We start from the raw sequence: 4,864 nt of genomic DNA, 5'->3' as shown, positions 1-4,864 counted from the left end.
ATAGACAATGTGAGATGGTTAAATAGGGGAAATATTAGGGTTCAATATGAGGAGTTATTTCGGAAAAGGAAGCAAATAAGGAGTATATAAGGAAATATGAGAATGAATGTAGAAATGAAAATAAAAATGTTATAATTGCAGTTCCATTATCCAAGGAAAGTGGTGTGTAGAAGTGGTAGAAATGCTTCCTGTCCGTGGTGTGTAAATTCCAATAGGAGTTCATATTTGCCATCATAAATGGAAAGGGTGGAGACGTAAATTCCATGTGCTGATCATTCAAAGGGGTCTTGCTTCCTTTTCCAAAATAACTCCTCATATTGAACCCTAATATTTCCCTCTATTTAACCATCTCACATCGTCTCTGATGAAGGAATATTCCTAATATCCCAGAAATGGCTGTAAGACTAACTTTCTCTTCATAAATGTCCTGAAAATTCCACACAGCCTTGGCTTTGCTGTCTCATTTTATATGTGTGTGTGTGTGTGTGTGTGTGTATGAAGATGCAATGGATCAGTGGTTAGGGCAGCGGACTCGTGGTCGTAGGATTGCGGTTTTGATTCCCAGACCAGGCATGGTGAGTTTTTATTGAGTGAAAACACCTAAAGCTCCACGAAGCCCCGGCAAGCAGGGGTGGCAAACCCTGCTGTACTCCTTCACCACAACTTTCTCTCACTCTTTCTTCCTGTTTCTCTTGTACCTCTATTTCAAAGGGCCAGCCTTGTCATACTCTGTGTCATGCTGAATCTCCCCAAGAACTATGTTAAGGGTACATGTGTCTGTGGAGTGCTCAGCCACTTGCACGTTAATTTCATGAACAGGCTGTTCCGTTGATTGGATCAACTGGAACCTTCGTCATCATAATCAACGGAGTGCCAGCCAATGCCAGTGCCACTTTGACTGGCTTCTGTGCCAGTGGCACATAAAAATCACCATCCGATCATGGTTGATGCCAGCTCCTCTGGCCCCTGTGCTGGTGGCATGTAAAAAACACCCACAACATTCTTGGAGTGGTTGGCATTAGGAAGGGCATCCAGGTGTAGAAACACTGCCAGATCAGATAGGGGCCTGGTGCAGCCTCCTGGCTTCCCATACCCCAGTCGAACCGTCCAACCCCTAGCCAGCATGGAAAATCGATGTTAAGCGATGATGATGATGATAATATATATATCATGTATAGGTTTATGTATATCTCCATAATATTACAGAAGAGATAGATAAACAACAGTCTGAGTCACCATCAAAAATGCACTGAATTGAGCTGAAACCATTTTGTTTTTAAGTGGTAAGCTGAGGAAGAAGAGCAACAGCCCAAATCTTTTTGCCCAACGTCTAAAACTGGGGTTTGTGAAAGCACAACGTGCATGCTACTGGTTTAGAAAACAATGTACCAAGATATTGAATCAGGGTGGGTACCTGGCCTGAATGGTCCCAACACTGTGAACTCTGCCATGGACTGTGATTGTGTTAAATCATGTACAGATTATGCCCGCCACCCATTAACAGGGACAATCCATTGGAAGTGTTTCCACATGGTGTCTGCCAAATCTAACTCAAAGAACCATTTACCCTTCTGTTACCATATTTCTGTTGGAATACACTGCTATTGTTTCAGTTATTTTGAAATAATGAAGAATTTAGTTATATAACATTGTTATTATTAATCTGCTGTTGTGGTGAGCTGGCAGAATTGTTACCATGCCAGGCAAAATGCTTGGCAGCATTTTATCCATCTTGTGTTCTGACTTTAAATGCCACCAACGTCAACTTTGCCTTTCGTCTTTTGAGGTCAATAGAATAAGTTCCAGTTGAGGACAGGGGTTAATTAATCAACTTAGCCCCTCCCCTTAAAACTGCTGGACGCAAGTCAAAATATGAAACCATTATTAATCTGTTGTTTGGAACATAAATTAACATGAAATTTCGATTGAAGATCTTAATTTAGCTCACTTTAAAACAGGGGTTTGTAACATAGGACCAGGAGGGGTGGTCTCGGGTGGTTTGGTATAAAAAGGTTAAATGAGATTGAATTAAGAACAATGTGAGGATAAATCAAATGTGTTAATCATATGGCAATGTCATAGCAAGAGTTCACAGTACTCAGGAACAAAGGCACTCTTGGAATCCTCCCCCCTTTCATTAATAGACATAATAGGCCAGAGTAAATTGTCCACCCCTTTTACATCTCGGCCTGGGAGTGACTTTCTCCTCTACCACAGTCTGAACACGCCAAGAAAAATTCAGAATCGTAAAAATCGAAATCTTTGTATTTTTTAAACGTGAAATCTCAAAAGAATTTTCGGGAAAAGTTAAAAACGAAAAATCGGTGTTTGCCCGTTTTCATTAAAGATTTTAAAATCAAAATTATAAAAGTAATACCCAGTGGCCGGCACTTGGAGGAAAAAAAAAGTTTCCGGTGAGATTTCTTTATTCCGTGAACAATGGACAAATAGTTGTTTTCGTTCTTATTTAAAAATATTAGGTAACAGTTTATATATTAAAAAAATGTTGAACGCCACTGTTTGACCAAACACAAGGAATACAGGATCTGGCATTGATGTAAAGCTAAACATATTTATTTGCATAAAGATGTCTTATAAAAGAATCTTTAAGTAAATATCAATCGGTTTTCCAAAGGACATCTTAGTCGGTCCTCAATAGGCACAAATCAACCCCAGAACTTGATTCGTACTTTATTTTATCGATCCCGGGAAATTGCGCTGATCTTGGCGCAGTTTGAACTCTGACCCACAGAAATTCCTCTAGCGATGTCGTCCGACACCCCTAACGATTCTGCCGGGGCCCTGCCCTCGAAAACCGTTGCTTGAAATGCTTCTAATACGCCAGCAACGAGTTAGATAATTGCAAAATAGAACCATATCCCGAAGCCGTGTTGTTTCAACAGTGAAGAACGGCTGTTGTTGTTGTTAACACCACCAAAAACAAAAGAAAAGGATTGTTTGAGAATTTTTGATTTATAAAGTAAAGCATTTTCTTACCGTATAAACAAACATGGCTAAAATAATGTCAGCCTCGTTGAAACATTGACCAGAAGACTAGGGATTTCGTTGGAGAGATGAGAGGCAACAACATATATAATAGATACGGCAGCGCAGTTGGTTACAGTTGATTCGTTGGAATAAAGGTCCACTTGCCGAGTTTGTTTTAACCAGAGGAAAGATATTTTGTCCGATATCAAAGCAGGGATTGCGATTTTCTCCACGAAAAACTAAGCGTCTTTGTCGCCGTCGTCATCGCCGCCACCACCGCTGCCGTCGTGATAACCGTCGTCGTCGTCGTAGTAGTAGTCGATAGTTCTTTTTATTTATAGCCCTAGGTCAGTCCTGTTTGAACAAACCTATGATCAAAAACATTCCAGCGTTGCTCGTCTCATCTTTTTCTCGGGTATCATGCATGTAAATAGTACGTTGCACAAATTAGTCTCACATTATTTGTATGGCTGTAGTGAGGTTTTAAGGAAATCTGACTGCTATTTCTAGCAGGCCACATTAGTGACACCTGTGATATATTACCCATTTCTTTACTACCCACAAGGGGCTAAACACAGAGAGGACAAACAAGGAGAGACAAACTGATTAAGTCGATTATATCGACCTCAGTGCGTAACTGGTCCTAAATTTTTCGACCCCGAAAGGATGAAAGGCAAAGTCGACCAGACGAAATACCACAAAGCATGTGATATATTACCCCCACGTTCCTCCCACCACGACAACTACCCCCTAGGATAATTACTCCTTTGGTTAATTACCCCCTCTCCAAAATATTCAGAAGTTTTAAATAATCATCTGCTGTCCTCAGGGGTAATTGTCTTTCGGGGTGTTAATGTCCGAGGCTCGATATTTGTACAGGCTGTGGGTGAATGGCGGGAGGGTCTATGGTAGAATTTCAAGAAAGATTTGTTGCTTCTATCAAAAAACAACTAAAGATTCAAATATATCTTAATATATCATTTTCTTATTCACCAAAATATTGATATATATATGTGGATACCCTCAGAGAATGTGAAGAAAGTCGAAAAAATTTTTTTAAATAAAAAAATTATCATAGGCGCAGGAATGGCTGTGTGGTAAGTAGCTTGCTTACCAACCACATGTATCCGGGTTCAGTCCCACTGCGTGGCACCGTGGGCAAGTGCCTTCTACTATAGCCTCGGACCGACCAAAGCCTTGTGAGTGGATTTGGTAGACGGAAACTGAAAGAAGCCTGTCGTATATATGTATATGTATATATGCGTGTATATGTTTGTGTGTGATTGTCTCCCCAACGTCATTTGACAACCGATGGTGGTGTTTTTACGACCCCGTAATTTAGAGGTTCGGCAAAAGAGACCGATAGAATAAGTACTAGGCTTACAAAGAATAACTCCTGGGGTCTATTTGCTCAATTAAAGGCGGTGCTCCAGCATGGCCGCAATCAAATGACTGAAACAAGTAAAAGAGTAAAAATAATAATCTATTTAAATGTCATTGAAATTACAGAGAATTTCAGAAAGCTTTGAAGGTCTTCGAAATAGAAAATCAGGATCTTATTTTACCATTATGAAGTGAGAATTTTTTTCTTTTTTTCGATATGGTTTTGTCTGAAACCACCGTGGGGCGCAAGGGATTATAACGAAAAGGAACTCACAAATTCAAAAAACGCCGGAAAGAAACCAGATAATGATTGTGAGTTCCAGAGAGCAGTTGTTTGAGGAAAGAAGTTGTTGGAACAAAAGGATTTAAGCTTAGAAGAGAAAAGATGTGCCTGGGAAGAGAAATTGGTGACATGTTCAAAGGTGTTGATGGGATGACTAGGTGAGAAAGTTGTTCGTTTTTGCAATAGAGGTTAATGGGTTAATCCCAGAGA

At 40.1% G+C, this 4,864-nt stretch overlaps 1 protein-coding gene across 1 annotated transcript in view; it reads right to left on the bottom strand.

Moving 5' to 3' along the window:
* LOC115218807 (hexokinase-2) overlaps positions 1-3,217 on the bottom strand; it is a 93,497-nt gene extending 90,280 nt beyond the window's left edge. The window contains exon 1 of the mRNA XM_036508695.1: positions 2,998-3,217. The gene's annotated coding sequence lies outside the window, so the exon portion shown is untranslated. The remainder of the gene's footprint in view (positions 1-2,997) is intronic.
* Between the last annotated feature and the right edge of the window lie 1,647 nt (positions 3,218-4,864).

The sequence above is a fragment of the Octopus sinensis genome, linkage group LG14, assembly GCF_006345805.1.
Source record: "Octopus sinensis linkage group LG14, ASM634580v1, whole genome shotgun sequence".
In the NCBI taxonomy this organism is placed as follows: Eukaryota; Metazoa; Mollusca; class Cephalopoda; order Octopoda; family Octopodidae; genus Octopus; species Octopus sinensis.
This window is presented reverse-complemented; position numbering and strand designations above follow the sequence as displayed.